We start from the raw sequence: 16,426 nt of genomic DNA, 5'->3' as shown, positions 1-16,426 counted from the left end.
CTTGAGTTCAGATCTTGGAGGTCTTCAAGACGAGCCGAGTGATTGATAGGTTCCTGAGCTTGTGTGTTAGTTGTAGAAACCCCATTGGACATAATTAATTCAGTCTTTAAAAAAAATCAACATTCGCAGAATAGCTATGGTTCTCCAAACCATTCTTGAGTTCAGATCTTGGAGGTCTACAACACCAACGAAGTGATTCATAGGGTCCTGAGCTTGTGTGATAGTTGGAGCAACCCCACGGGACATCATTACACCAGTATACATAAATCACAACATTCTCAGAGTTCCTGCGGTACTCCAAATCATTCTTGAGTTCAGATATTGGAGATCTTCAAGACCAACAGAGTGATTCATAGGTTCCCGGGCTTGTGTATTAGTTGTAGAAGCCCCACGGGACACCATTGGATCAGTATATAAAATAATCAACATTCCATGGATAGCTACGGTACTCCAAACCATTCTTGAGCTCAGATATTGGAGGTCTACAACACCAACAGAGTGATTCATAGGGTCCTGAGCTTGTGTGATAGTTGGAGCAACCCCACGGGACATCATTACACCAGTATACACAAATCACAACATTCTCAGAGTTCCTGCGGTACTCCAAATAATTCTTGAACTCAGATATTGGAGGTCTACAAGACCAACAGAGTGATTCATAGGTTTCCGAGCTTGTGTGTTAGCTGATGAAGTCCCATTTGACATCAGTATACCAGTATATACATAATAAAACATACTCAGAATATCCACGATACTCCAAAGCATTCTTGAGCTCAGATATTGGATGTCTACAAGACCAACAGAGTGATTTATAGGTTTCTGAGCTTGTGAGTTAGTTGATGGCACAAATCTCCCGAATTGAGGTGAACGTGCCCCTAGAGCCGACGTTCTGATACCTGATAGTTGATGAAGCCCCACGGGACATCATTACATCAGTATATACAAATCATAACATACCCAGAATATCTACGATACCATAAATGAGCTATTCCAACTCATAAAAATAGTTGAGACATCGAAGATTTTCATGTTGATCTTTTTGAATATTAGGATCTGTACTCAAGGACAGTTTGGAGTTTCGTAGACATTGAACAAATTCTGTAGTGTGTCTGTAATGGTATTTTGAAGTCCTGTGGAGCTATTCCAACTCATAAAACTAGTAAGGACATCGAAGATCTTCATGTTGATCGATTTGAATATTAAGATCTGTACTCAAGGATGGTTTGGAGTGTCGTAGATATTGATCGAATTCTGTGGTATGTCTGTAATGGTGTTACGAGGTACCTTGGAGCTATTCCAACTCATAAAAAAGTTGAGACTTCGAAGATCTTCATGTTGATCGATTTGAATATTAAGATCTGTACTCAAGGATAGTTTGGAGTGTCGTAGATATTGTTCGAATTCTATGGTGTGTCTTCAATGTTGTTACGAGGTAACTTGGAGCTATTCCAACTCATGAAACTAGTGAGGACATAAAAGATCTTCATGTTGATCGATTTGAATATTAATATCTGTACTCCAGGATAGATTGGAGTGTCGTAGATGTCGAACGAATTCTGTAGTTTGTATGTAATGGTGTAATGAAGTCCCGTGGAGCTATTCCAACTCATAAAAAAGTTGAGACGTCGAAGATCTTCATGTTGATCAATTTGAATATTAAGATCTGTACTCAAGGATGGTTTGGAGTGTCGAAGATATTGATCGAATTCTGTGGTGTGTCGAGGTACCTTGGAGCTATTCCAACTCATAAAAATAGTAAGGACATCGAAGATCTTCATGTTGATCGATTTTAATATTAAGATCTGTACTCAAGGATAGTTTGGAGTGTCGTAGTTGTCGAACGAATTATGTAATTTGTCTGTAATGGTGTAATGAAGTCCCGTGAAGCTATTCCAACTCATAAAAAAAGTTGAGCAATCAAAGATCTTCATGTTGATCGATTTGACAAGACCGTACCAAGGAGGCCGTGAAACCTTTGCAAAGAATGCACCCTTTTTGTAGTTTAACTATCATGAACACATTTTTGACATAATTATATTATGTTTTGTGTATTTCTTCTTCTTCTTATTGGCATTACATCCCCACACTGGGACAGAACCGCCTCGCAGCTTAGTGTTCATTAAGCACTTCCACAGTTATTAACTGCGAGGTTTCTAAGCCAGGTTACCATTTTTGCATTCGTATATCATGAGGCTAACACGATGATACTTTTATGCCCAGGGAAGTCGAGACAATTTCCAATCCGAAAATTGCCTAGACCGGCACCGGGAATCGAACCCAGCCACCCTCAGCATGGTCTTGCTTTGTAGCCGCGCGTCTTACCGCACGGCTAAGGAGGGCCCCTTGTGTATTTACAAATAACAATTCAATAGTTTTACTCAAAATCAGGAGATTTGAAAGAAGATTTTTTTCTATAGTGATTTGAAAACTCCAACCAAAAGCGACTACATCGAAGCTACAAGACATACTTTTTTCAATTTGGTGGCTTGCAGTGGGGAAATGTTGGGTGAGTTTGTACTGACCCTAGCAGCAAAAATGTTTCACTTATGTTACTACAACTGTATGTATCCAGATTCAGTCACAATCACGAGGTCCTTTTTTCCTGCTCTACCGTACTGTGATTATAAAATCTAGACCAACATTTGAAAAGGGCGTAACAGCCAAAATTTATTCCTTCTGATTCGTCGTCTACATATATTATGTAGATAAAGATTCTAAAGGAATAATTTTTGGCTGTTACGCCCTTTTCAAATGTTCGTCTAGAAATGGCAATGTTCTTAGCCGCGTTTTTGAATTCATCCCCCAAATTAAAAAACGCGGTATGTACATTTTCCTGAAAAGTTAGGGAAGGAATTATTTGCTTGCCAACCTCAATGAAAAAGAATATCAGAAATGTTTCGCTTGTCTATCTACATTTTTTACCAACTTGACTTGCTGAACTTGCAGTTACAGATAATGCAAACCAACCTGTTTCAATTCAGAGACAATTTGCTAGCCTTCACAAAGTTCATATCGAAAATATTACAATGTTTGATAAATTGTGGAAGAATCAATTTAGATGCAGATCTGAATTGGAACTCAGGGCTTATTTTAACTCACTGGAGCAATAATTTGATCGAATATTTCCTTGAGACTATTCAAGAAGATGCTTCATTAGTTCGCAATTGATTTCCGGATTGGATTGGAATGAAATTGAATGGATTCAGAATAAATATTTAGATATGCGAAATTATTCATCGTCTCGAAAGTTCTAAAAAAATGAGCCAGTTTCGATGAATATTATTCGAAGCGTATCTCAAAGTCGCTTTCAAGAGTCTAATAACGTTTGCTTCTTCTGATTTGCTAGACAAAACATTCTCAGAAAAAGGTCAAAGTAAGAAACAGAATAAACATTGAGGACGATTTGAGAGTTGCTTTATCAGACGCGCAATCTCGTATAACGAAGCTAGTACCACTAATGCAAGTACAAATATCGTACTGCATGAATCACTGCTGAAGAATAAATATCAGAATATAAAAAATATTGAAATAAAATGATTTAAGAATATATGTTTTGTTTTGGTTTCAGCATGACGAATTCAGGGGTCCGTGGGCCACTTGGCTAATCGTCGTTCCATTGAACTACTCTTAATACCTGTTAGACAGGAGTGCAATACATTTGAACTAACTGGGTCTTACTCGAATAATGCACAATTTGCTACTTTTTCATTAAATCGGAAATCGCACTTTCAAAAGCAATTACCTACGTACTTTACAAATTTCAATTCTCCTTCGCATCACTGACCTTCTCGCTTCCCGTTGGTGATGCACTAAATAAAAATCCGTTCGACGTGCATATGTTCAAAATTGCATAATCGGTCGGTCATTGCCAATGCGAATTAATGGGTGTCCATCGGAAGGCAATTATACCCAACTACCTAATAGCTGGTTTAATGCACCCCACATGTGAATTCTTTCGCATAAGCCTCGGCTTCCTACGGTACACTCGTTCGGAACCGCGCTGAACAATGCATCTCGAATGCCGATAAGCACTCCCAAGCATCCCAGGTAAAGCTTCGACCGGGGCTGCTATTTTTGCAAAAATAAATTCATTGGAAACTGACAATCATTTTGAAAATATGGCCCTAACTAGCATGTGTAAACAATAGTCCGTTATCACACCGAAATCATTTTTTATGCGATTGGATTTCAATATTTTTTTTTAAATATGTTCCTCCCTATTTTTTACACGGCGATTTCTTTAGCGGAAATTACAAATTGTTTCAATAAAACCGAGAGCCACAATCGAAAAAAAAATCGCATGGTGTAAATGTGACCACGAAGCTTCATTGGTGGGAACAATCGTGGGAAAACGAAACGCTCTCCTTGTGGAACGGTGCCAGAATTTCTTATTGGCGTGGGGTTTTACGTTTTACGTCTAACCAAAGAAAAACATTCATACGGTTGGGAGATGTAGTTCATCTGTGTGGTGAAGTGAGGATTTATTGATTGATCACGATTTGCGGAAATGTAGCGAGCAATTTGGGTAAATAATGCGGTTAAGTTAGGTTGGCGAACGAGCTGGATGTGATTTTTTTTTCGTAAATCTTAGTAAAATGGGAAAACCCTGTTTATTTTTTTTATTGGAAACACCTTCCTTATTTATTGGTATGACGTACGTCACATTAATAATTATTTTCGTTTGATTGAGTGCTATAATTTTGATCTGGTTTCTCCGAAGTACAGCTTAAGCCTTCGACAGACTATTTATTTCAATAATTGTTGTCCACTGGAGGGGTGTTTGTAGTCTTCGCCTTGGGCACAGATCAAACACCTCGGTTTAGCATAGCAGGAGTAAAATTTGTATTTTATGTAGGGGAGAACAGTGCATAATGCGTTTTCAGTGGCTACTCAATACGGAAGCTACGTACAACTGTCATTTTTATTATTCCAGCTTTGCTGCCAGCCAGCAAGCATGCATGAAATAATTAAAAAAAATGATATTTGTGCGTTGCTTCCGTATTGAGTGGCCCTTGAAAACGCGAGTGAAATTAGTTTTGGATTCTGGGAGGTTTTTCCTCTAAACAGGCTTGCAACGGCTGGTGTTGTGTTCACTGGGCATACTGACCATGCAACCTTAAACAAACTGCATCTTCTTGGTATCCCCAAGAAGTATTTGAATTGAGACAACCTGCGTTCCAGGAAGTTTGGAAGGGTCGTTTGGCCGAAACCCATTTTGCCGAATGCTACTACCTATTTTTCACAAGGAGAAGTGAGAAATGAGAAATTAATAGTGAGAAGTGAGACGTCTCACTTCTCACTAATCATTTCTCATTTCTTACTTCTCACTGTGAAAAGTGAGTAGAGCGAATAAAGAAGTGAAACGTCTACTCACTTTTCACATAGAGAAGTGAGAAATGATTAGGGAAAAGTGAGATTTGACACGTCTCCTTTCTTCTCTTATTTTGCACTATTTACTTTTCACAGTGAGAAGTGATAAATGAGAAGTGAGTCGAACTCGCCATTATCGGATTGGCATTCCTACAAAGGCTGACTGGAGACCTTGGTCTTGACACTTAATACAGAGCTTTCTTGCAGTACAAAAAAAATGCTGCAGTACAATAAAGAAACACTAGAATTTCTAGAATAACCTAGGGGAAAAATATTTTTTGTAATAAACATTGGAATTGTACGATTTCAAAACATATTTTGAAAACCAATTTTTTTGAAACTCATGGGTTCTAAAATGAATCAAAATCTTTTTAAAGACGCCTAAGTCTTAGCATCATCAAAATGTTTTTAATTTGCTATTTTGTAAACTTATTTCCACAATGATTTTTATATCGGGAAATAAACACAAATTTATAACTGTTTAATAATAAGCTGCCTGGCTATTTTGGAATACTCTTGCAAGTGAAAAAATCATAAGGGTTGTGTACAAGACACGACCGCCCGACGTAAACTACGTAAAACAGTTTGGTGAAATGAAGAATCTAGTGCCAGTGCAAGAATACATATTTGCAGCAGCTCTCTACAATACGCGCTCGTTATTCTGCTACGACGTCGTACTTTGAACAAATTCGTCTCGCCTCAATCTTCCTATGTTTAAAATGGTGTCCATGAGAAGAATCGATTAATTCCCAATAATGCATATTTCGAATCACTAACGACCACACGACCCACGCCATAGGCTGGAATAACAATAAATATATGGAATAACCAAATAAGAATATTGAAAGAATTAAACTTGACTGCCACTGAAGCCATCCATGCGAATACATATTTGTAGCAGCTCCCTCCGACGCGCGCTCGTGATTCTACTCCGCCGATGCTTAGGGATGTCGTAAAATCTCGATTAATCGATTAGTGACTAATCGATTACTCTCGATTCTTGAAGATTATTGAATCGATTCATCGTTGAGTAGTAATCGAATCAAAATCAATCAATTATCATAACGATGAATCGATTAATTGAAGTAATCGAAATCTAATAGTTGTCGTAAAATCCCGATTAATCGATTACTCACGATTCTTGTCGATTATTGAATCGATTAATCGTTGGGAAGTAATCGATTTAAAAATTTATCGATTATCACAACATATAATCGATTAATCGATGTAATCGATTAATTTGCGACATCTCTACCGATGCTGGGACCGCTCTCCGCGATATTTCAAATGAAATGCTACGCGCGCGGGCGAAAGCAGTTTTCTTATAATCAATAAAGATGGCCCATTAGTCCCGCCTCTTTGTTGTCCGGTATGACTGCAAATATTGTGTACCCGTCACACACTTACTAAAGGGGCGTGACTACAGGTTTAACTTTATTGATTGCAAGAAAGCAGCTCTTCCGCGCGCGCGAGCCATTTCGTGCGAGATGTCGCGAAAAGCAGATCGTAGTCCCACCATCGGCTTCGGCGGAGCTGCTACCGGAAATTTCATTCTCATCGATGGTGTGGTTCATGCGGTCGTTCGCGCTCAGAATAATTTTTTTTTTTGAAATTTGGCCACAATATTCTTTGATATGTTATGATATGATATGATATTTGATATGAAGTACTAACGATCGGCAACCATCAATGAAAGTGGCTCTTAGGGAGCGTCCACAAATTACGTAACGCTTAGAGGGGGGAGGGGGGTTGGGCGAAGTGTGACGACCCATACATAATTTTTAGATGCTTCATACAAAAAGTGTGACATAGGGGGGGGGGGGGTTGAAAATGCCCAATTTTTGCGTTACGTAATTAAAGGATCTTCCCTAAGATGACTCGGGGAGACACTACACACCGTGTTATTTTTCCTATCTTCTGTCTCTTTCTAACATTGCCACCTCGTAATTTTGGAGTGGTGTATTTCGGTTTTCAGTTGTTTGATGTAACTGTAAATGTATCAGCATGTAGATTGCGAGTAGGCACGCGCCGGTGATACTTTTTCAAAATCATATTTGTTGTAGAAAAAAAATTAAGCATTAATGATAATCAATAGTATCAACAGAATTGGCAAATTGCTGAAGAGTTTCCGAATCGATTGATAAGCAAATGTCGAAAATAAGATAAAGACGCTATTAGCGTTTGAAATCTATCCTAATTTTTGTGACAATCTCAAATTTGGAAATTTTCGTTTTAAACCCTGTATCTGAGTCTTCCCCTTAGACGAAGTTTACGTCAAAAAATCTGTAGCAAACATCAATACTGACGCCATACAATTTTGTCAGTCATAATGCGAATCAATTTTTTGCATGGTCTCCTTCCGATACTTGCTTAGGATTCAACTACCGACGTTAGCGTTGCGCTTTGAATAAAGATCATCTCGGAACCGATTTCTTTTTCAATCAACAGGAAAACTACAAAACTAGTCTCGCGGGAAAATTTCATGTTGTGCCGAAAACATCCAAATCGTTGCAAACGCCACGTTAGTGAATGAATTGCTGTAGCAATCTTCCGATGACAGCCTATGCTCGAACCGGCACTAATGCTATGATTCCGCTACCGATGCAAAACAATTATGCTTTGTTCTATGAAGAAAGTTCGTCTAATATCAACATTCTCAATCACTAAAATCATACAACTCCGAATTACGCTAGAAAATTTCACCGAAGAATTTTCCAGTTCCTAACGGTTGCACTTTAGGAAAATTATTTCAACTTAACCTTCCTCCCAAATATAATGATGGTCCTGAAAAGAACCAATTAATTTCCACTTATGTGCCTTATTAACAGCAGCCACTGGGCTGCGCGACCGCCATCCGATGATTCGGCTCAACGAACGCCGTCGATTGCCAGATCCGCCGAAGATGGGACACGGATGAAAATGATGTGCTGGTGCTTCCACGACCGCCACCACCACCGACCGAAAAAATTTCATCCGCACCACCACACCGCTGAGACAGCCGTTGTCACTGGGACCGCTTCTGGACGCCCTGGTCCGCTCGCCGTGACATCCAGAATGAAAATGACGCGCGCACGCGAAACACGAGGCTTTTTATACACAGGGAAAACGAAGCAGTGGATCAAAAGGCCCGTACCTTACTGCAATCTGATGTCCGTGTTGGGGATTTATGAACGGAATTGAATTTTTCACCCGGTTTGGAAAGAAACAACATTTTCAAAGTTTAACGTTGATAATCAATAGTATCAATAGAATTGGAAAATTGCTGGAGAGTTTCTGAATCGATTGATAAGCAAATGTCGAAAGTCCATCGAAAGATAAAGACGCTATTAGCGTTTGAAATCTATGCTAATTTCGTGACGGTCTCGAATTTGGAAATTTCGGTTTTACACCCTGTATTTGAGCCTTCCCCTTAGACGTAGTTTACGTCAAAATTCATGTGCATTGCTTTTAAATATTTGTATCGGTCAAATTAAAGCCTGTCCACCTTAAATTTCGGACACCCATCATCCAACCAATGCGATTTTTTAAAATTTTCACAAACTACTGAGGAGATCAATTTACACGACAGTTGAATCTCTCCGCTTTATGTTATTCTTCCAGCGGGTTTTCCTTCTTGTCCAAAGAGATGAAATGGCTACAAATCAGTTGGACATTTTCTCAGTGCCCGAAATTTAACGTGGACAGGCTTTATTGTGTGAGAATGATTCAGCACAACCCTGGTTGATAGTGTACCGGTGCAACCATCACCGACGCAAACTAGAACAGAGACTGAGCACCCGCCGCTAAGTCAGTCTAAACCCCCGTTGGCTTATTACAGAAAAATCTATCGTAAAAGCTGGGCTGTTCACGACGTTTGGTGGCCATCCTATGAAGGAAGATAGAGTAGATGCGACAAAGAAGTTTGACAGTTTATTGATAATACAGTCGCCTCTCTACATCTCGATATTGAAGGGACCATCGAGATAGGGAGATATCGAGGAATGAAAGGAAAATTGAAATGGGTACTAGATCTAAAAAAGCTCGTTGCTATGAAAAACGACAACAAAACAAATGTCGTTTCCTGTTGTTGATGTGTTTGTTATTGTCCAAAGATGGTCTAGTAGCCTAAAAATTTGCACATATCGACATAAGGAAAGTTAACCCTGAACAAAATATGATCTGAACACATCGAGATAGAGAAATATCGAGATAGGGAGGTTATCGAGATGTAGAAAGCCCAAATGTATGTAGATTGAAGGGACTGAGGAAACCATCGACATAGGGAGAGATATCGAGATATAGAACATCGAGATGTGGAGAGTCGACTGTAATTATTATTTCTTCATGTGAGTTGCTTCGGACTTTGCGTTTACTCCGGCAGACACCTGGGAATCAGCAAAACCGAGCCGAAGAAAGAATCCCAGAACGCTATTTTCCACTCAAAATACATAATTGTGCAATGGCGGGCATAGAGCTTTCAATTAATAACTAAAGAAATGCTAATAGATTACTAACTTGAAAAGCAGGCCAAGTTACAGTTGGAATGTAGTGCTATGGAAGAAGAAGCTTGCGATGCACTTACGAGATTGACTGATTCACCGAAACCGATTGCTAAACTGTTAGCAAATTTTCAATAGTGTATATTATCATATATAAATATTGTAACACACTGGAGTCCGTTTTTACGCTAAGGATATGTGCCGCGCAAATAAAATCAACGTAAAAAATCCCCTAAATCCCAAAATATTACTGAATGAACCATGGAAATCCCGAAAATCGAGTAAAAAAATCACATAAAAAATGACGTGAAAAAATGACGTTAGTGTACATCGGGTATGGAGCGTTGACTCTTCCTTGATCGAATGGTTCAAGAAAATTGAAAATCCACCGAGAAACGGCTGAGATATTAACGATCAAAGTCTATCTTAAATCGATCAGAGATTTTGAGATTTTGAGTTTCTGATTTTCACTACATTTAGGGGGAATGACGGCTTTGGCACGTTTTGTTCTATTATTGTCAGGGGGTTTTTATGACTGATTATGCTCAAATTTGGCCTAAACATTCTTTGTTTCGTCGTTTGTTTTTTCGTTTCGCTTCGTTTCGTTTCGGTCGGAAAACAACCCTCTGCTAATAATAGAACAAAACCTGCCAAAGCCGTCTTTTCCCCTATCTCGTAACGATCCTTTTCGTTAGTAGCATTTCTTGGCTCTTTTGTCATCGCAATGACCCTTTCAAAGCTAATTAAGTCACCGTAACTGTCGAAATTGAAATCCTCATAAACGCATACCACTATTGTATTACAAACTGAAACAAAGGTCATGAATTGTGTTCACAAATAAACTATTCTGCCACACTCGGTCGCCATCGTTTTCAATTAAAATGCACCAACCGAAAAGTTGACAAAGTTATCTGATGCCCTCCCAAAAAAATATTTCTGCTTTCGTTCCTGTCGCATTCCTAACTGTCCCATAAGCGTCCCATCATACCATCTTTTCAACGTTGCAACGCCGTTGAAGTGCGTTTGTATGTATCACTCTCTTCTATTCACATGTAGCCATGAATGAAAATTAGGAAACGTGTCGTTTGTGTTTCTTTTTTTCGATTGTGTGTAATCTACTTACCGAATCGGTCGGGATTTTCGGCTATTTCACACGCGCGGGACACAAACAAAGCACAAGTTCCGGAATGATTCACCAGCTAAATAAAACTGAGCCTGAGCTTAGAACACTGGAAGAATACGGGCCCTGGCTTGAGATTGGTCCGTTATCACTTGCCCGTGTCAGCTGTCCGACGATTGTGAAGTATGTAGGTTTGTTTTGCTTTCTGTGTTTTGCTGCAGCGATAACCTGCATGAACTTGCCGTAAATGCAACCATCATCGTAGATGTCGAAGCATGATTGCCAGCCGTTGAGTAGACAGCAAACCTATGTAATTCTTTGATAATCATGGTGAAAATAAACTACAATAAGTAGCATTGCTTTTGGGTGACAGTATGACGTTTAGTACAGCATTGACGGTTGCCCTGAATTGATATGCATGAATAGTAAAAACAATCTACTTTGCTATTGAACACTGAAGCGCCAGTAATCTCATACAATCTGTAACGTTGGGGTAAATACTGTCTGGTGTTATCAGTATCATGCTCGACCCGTACCTGCAATACTAATTGTACTGTTGAACTCGGCAGTATTATTTACTTGATTCAACTATTCAAAGCTGATCTGGTACGCTTCGTGCTACATTAGTTCTTGTTAGCATTTGCAGCCTTCAATAGATTAAAAGCAATCAGTTAGTCGATTCCAGTGGAGCAGGGTTGGAAGAGTACCGAATAAAACTGCCATCAAACTGCCGAACAGAACTGCCACAGCTTCCTACACTGAATTAATCAAATACGTGCTGAAAAACTCATGGTGGATCAACTAATATTGGTTTACATTTGGGATAATATGATCCCCATGGAAGCTTAGTGTCAAATTTGCCCCTGGATTACGATGCTCAGGATACAATTTCAGTATTATCCCACTAAAAACCAAAACCACATCAACTCGGAAGCATTTAGCTACATCTAACTTGTAAACTTGTGCTACATACAAAACCGCAACCCGTGTAATGCGATAAACGTACAACACGTTCCAATTAATTGGCCAATCAATAGAAGCATTATCAGCGCAATGTGATACCGCTTCCGAATATTGCCCTATGTAACGGCAAGATCCAATTAAATTGAACAATAAAAGTTGCAACAAATATGTTTCTCAACAAAAACACTTGTACATTGACGAGGTATATGGCCCATGAAATTTCTTCGTATGTTCATCCATGTGTGCCGTACTTTTCTTCTTATAAAACTATTTATGTGAATCGCCTTTGTTATCTGACATAGCTAGTGTGCTACTATGATGGGAGGGTATGAAAATTTGCAAATGCTTGCATCCTACTGTGCATATCATCTGAACTGCTTGTGTAGGCACGCTAATTGACGATTATTTCCCATACTGTACAGGGTCATTAAAAAGTTGCGTGGATTTTTTTTATCGATCAACCCACACCTTCAGAAGGCCTTCCACATAAAAATCCAAAAATATGTTGGCCCACTTAAGCTCTTTAGAAGATAGCTTGGGCCAAAATCTTCATTTAAAAAAATGTTAACATTGCCCTCATGAGAATTCACACGTATTGAAACACGGATTAAAAAGTATATGAGGTATATGATGTCAAAAGGCGGCACCATGCAATCGTCAATAAACCACATAAAAATTCGCGGAAAGCTCCTAAACGGTAACATATTTTGTGCATGTGGCAAAATGCTTTGTAGTCTCTGTGTAATGAGCCTCGTTAGATTGAATGATTGAGTTGTCGTCATAGGTAACTAACTAGGGAAGAGCAATCAAAAACGATTCAGGAAGGTGGGGTCGCTGCCAGTGTAAAATCATCCGGCAATTTTTTTTTTTCTTCGATTAATTTAGTTTTTGTAAGTCTCCAGTTTTGTTAGGGTCTCCAGTTAACCTTGCGTGCAAAGGCGTTGGATTACCAATCCGGAGATGGCGAGTTCGATTCTCGGTCCGGTTCAGGATGTTTTCGGGTGGAAAACATCCTTGACTCCCTGAGCATAGTGTATCCATTGTACTTCCCGCACAAAATACATACTCATGCATTGGCGGGCATATAAAGCTTACAATTATTAACTGTGGAAATACTAACAGAACCAGTCTTCACGAAAACATGAACCGCGTTTAAACAAGTGCAGTTATCCCGTGTGCAAGTTCGCACTCAAACATGCATACTAGATCCAAACCGAGTTCATCATAAACCGAACCAAAATCGCAGCCAAGATGAGTACACCACTAGGTGTTCCAATCTGCCAAATTCACGATTCAGCCATCTTGGATTTTAGTATGGAAGAGCCAGCCGGTTTGTTTATGTTTTGCACCGAAAATGAATTTTTCACCCCCGCCTTCTTCTCGCCCACAAATTGGGCAGGTTGAAACACCTAGCTGTGTATTCATCTTGATCGCAGCCGGTTTGAACACGAGTGTGCGCCCAAGTTCAAACACACGGGTTTGAACATGGAAGTTTAAACATCAGTTTACACACAGCATGCCGTTCATCTGTTCATATTGGTCAAGTAATTTCTCTTTTTGAGTAGCGGTGATGGCCTAGTGGTAACTCGTTTGGCGTTCACTCAGAGCACTAGTGTTTGAATCCTTGTTTTTTGATTTTTTTAGGAATGGCACATGAATAGTTTTAGTTTTATAAATGCCCCTTTTCAGCCCTTGTCAGGTGGTTTGCACTTAGTCCGATATCTCAATATCACAACAATTTGTTTACTCAACATTTTGCATACAATCTTCAGATATTATTCTTTATGTTCATAACAAATGTATGTCATGTGCATTTTCCCGGTAAGACAACTGGCAGCCTCCAATGTAATGATAATTTAAAGTGTCCTTGCGTTTATGTTCTAAATGAAGTAAAACACATAAGTCTCTGTTCGTCTGTCTAAAATGTAGCCCCTAATTATTTTATATTCGTTACATATGCAAGCATGAATTTTGTTTTGTTAGATACGATGGGATTTGCATATCGTGAATAAAATATAGATATTGATTCCAAAAAGTTCTAAGACACACTTTTAGTGATTGGTTGTTGGTTGTTAACCAAAAATTCAAATTGATAGAAATTCAAAAAGATAGTAGGGGGTCTGTTCATAATGTATTCTATATTGCTATGTTGTAAATAATACGCCGATGACATTATGCAATACAAAGAAAATTCACAAACAATGGAGCTCCAGGTCAGATATGAGCCCACAAATCCTTAAACATAAAAGTCTTATAAACTACATGGCTCTCATAAAAGATAAAATCTCCAATTATGACAATATAAAAAATTACGAAACTGGAATTAAAGCCGATTATAAATTACGAAACTGGAATAAAGTTGATCATAAGGTTCTTCAAAAAGGTCGAAAACCCTCTCCCTGGAATAAAGAAATCTCTATGCAACCCAGAACTTCGCTTCAGATTCTCGGTATATTTATTAAGTACTACCGCAAAGTAAGTAGAATGAATTATCCTCATATAAACGTGTCAGAAAAATATTATCCCAAAATTTTAGAAATATGAACTAATCAGTTTTTTGTGGTTACAGAATCCTGAAATCCTAAGAAGAATTGCTTTCAGAACCTCGAAAATGGAACAAAAAGCTCCGCTCAGAGCAGATTCGAACCTAAGACGTCATGAATGGAAGGCCTGAGTCAAACCCTCACCTCTATCAACGCTTCGTTATGCAAGTGCGAAAAAAGTGCACAACATGTTTCAATTTTCAATCATACTTTCATTGAAGTTTGGTTAAATTCTCATATTCGAGATATGAATAACAAGGCTGGGAAACGTGAAGAATCAATAATAGTTTCCCTAGCAACCCGTTCATTTACCCAAGCGTAGCATTCTCGTGTGCAAGCGCACATGTTTGAACCCAAGTTTAAACTCGATGTTTGAACATTGTACATTGCGCCTGGGTGTATCGGAGTTCAGGCTCGTGTTCAGATTGCTATGTGCAAGTTCGAACATAGCAAGCAATGTTTGATTGGGTGCACAAACTTAGGTGAACATCTCATACATGTTGCAACTTGAAGACTGACCAGAACACTTGTTGAACACTAGTTGAATAGCAGGCCGAGTTTCAGTTGGAATGTAAATCCATAGAAGATAAAGAAGGTTTTTAAAAGGCTATTATCATCAAATCGAGCTTATCAGTTTATCGCTATAAACGAAACTCTTTAAAGTCATCGGTAAAAGCTTCAAATTGACCTTATGAAGAGATACGTTACACCCAACCAAAAAATGCCAGATTTCAATATAGTTCTGCATTATTCACATGCAGATACTGTATAAGAACTTGGCGTACCACCCAACCAATGTATCACAGATTTTATTACAATTCTGCGTAAAATTTTGGCACATACGATTTCGGAAGATTTTAATACAATCGTTATATTGAAATCTCTCAATTTTGTATGATTTTAAGTATCTGTATAAAATGTTTACATTTCTTTTATTAAGTATTGAGGTCATGTCTGTTTGTGTGTATGTATGTATGTGTGTGTATGTGTACAAACTTTTGTAGACACACTTTTTAGAACTTAGCATTGGCCGAATTACTCGCAAAGAAATCCATTCGACTGAGAATCCGGTCCCATTTTTCGCTATTGAAAATTGGCCAGATTGGACTATTGGATCAGAAGTTATGGCCAAAATACTATTTTCTATGCGCAAAACACGCTAACAAGCACTCACTCATATTTTTTTTTGCATGGTGCATGAGAAAGGCACCAACACCGCTAGGTGGATTAATCAGGTTTTTAATTATAAATAAAGGTCAACACATTGGCCGAATATGTCGTTGGACCGGAAAATCCATTTGGCCGAAGTCCATCCAGCCTATAGTTATTTGATCGAAAATGTCATTTGGTCGAACAGTTCTATTGACTTAATAAATCGGTTGACCGAATAACTCAATTGACCGAAAATGCCTTTTTAGCAGAAAGGGCCATGTGGCCGAAGTGGCCCAAAAGTGTCGTTCGGCCAATTAAGTAATTTTGCCAAAAAAAAAGTTGTTTGGACGAATGGGGTATTTAGCAGAAAATGCCGTTTAACCGAAATGTTTGTTTTGCAGAAAGGACATTTAAAATCCAAATGGCTCTTTTTTTCAAACGATAATTTTTACCAAACGGAATTCCCGACCAAATGTTCTATTCGTTCTAACGACTTTTCCGGCCAAACTTGCTGTAACCTTGTTACAAGATTTAGTTCGGACTCCCTCGACAATTTACTTCGTAATCATTCGATGAATTGCTTTGGGATGGATTTGCTGCGGAATCCCTCAACGATTTGCTTCAACATCCCTGGAGGATTCCCTTCGGAATCCCTAGAGGATTAGTTCGAAGTCGCTCGATGATTTGCTTCGGGATGTTTAATTTAGTTATCGATCAACTCAACCCTTCATCGAAATCAAGGTTTGCCCAGTGAAAAGCAATGATTGAAGTGCTTCCTTCTGGATGGTGAATGTGATCCC

At 38.8% G+C, this 16,426-nt stretch overlaps 2 protein-coding genes across 2 annotated transcripts in view; one reads left to right on the top strand and one right to left on the bottom strand.

Annotated features, from left to right (window-relative positions):
- LOC134223624 (galactokinase-like) overlaps positions 1–11,130 on the bottom strand; it is a 180,920-nt gene extending 169,790 nt beyond the window's left edge. The window contains exon 1 of the mRNA XM_062702815.1: positions 10,972–11,130. The gene's annotated coding sequence lies outside the window, so the exon portion shown is untranslated. The remainder of the gene's footprint in view (positions 1–10,971) is intronic.
- LOC134223623 (extracellular serine/threonine protein CG31145) overlaps positions 1–16,426 on the top strand; it is a 267,195-nt gene that overhangs the window by 21,833 nt on the left and 228,936 nt on the right. The gene's annotated exons all lie outside the window — the stretch shown is intronic.

The sequence above is a fragment of the Armigeres subalbatus genome, chromosome 3 (assembly GCF_024139115.2).
Source record: "Armigeres subalbatus isolate Guangzhou_Male chromosome 3, GZ_Asu_2, whole genome shotgun sequence".
NCBI lineage: Eukaryota > Metazoa > Arthropoda > Insecta > Diptera > Culicidae > Armigeres > Armigeres subalbatus.
Note: the sequence above shows the minus strand (reverse complement) of the source record. Positions and strands in the feature narration are given on the sequence as shown.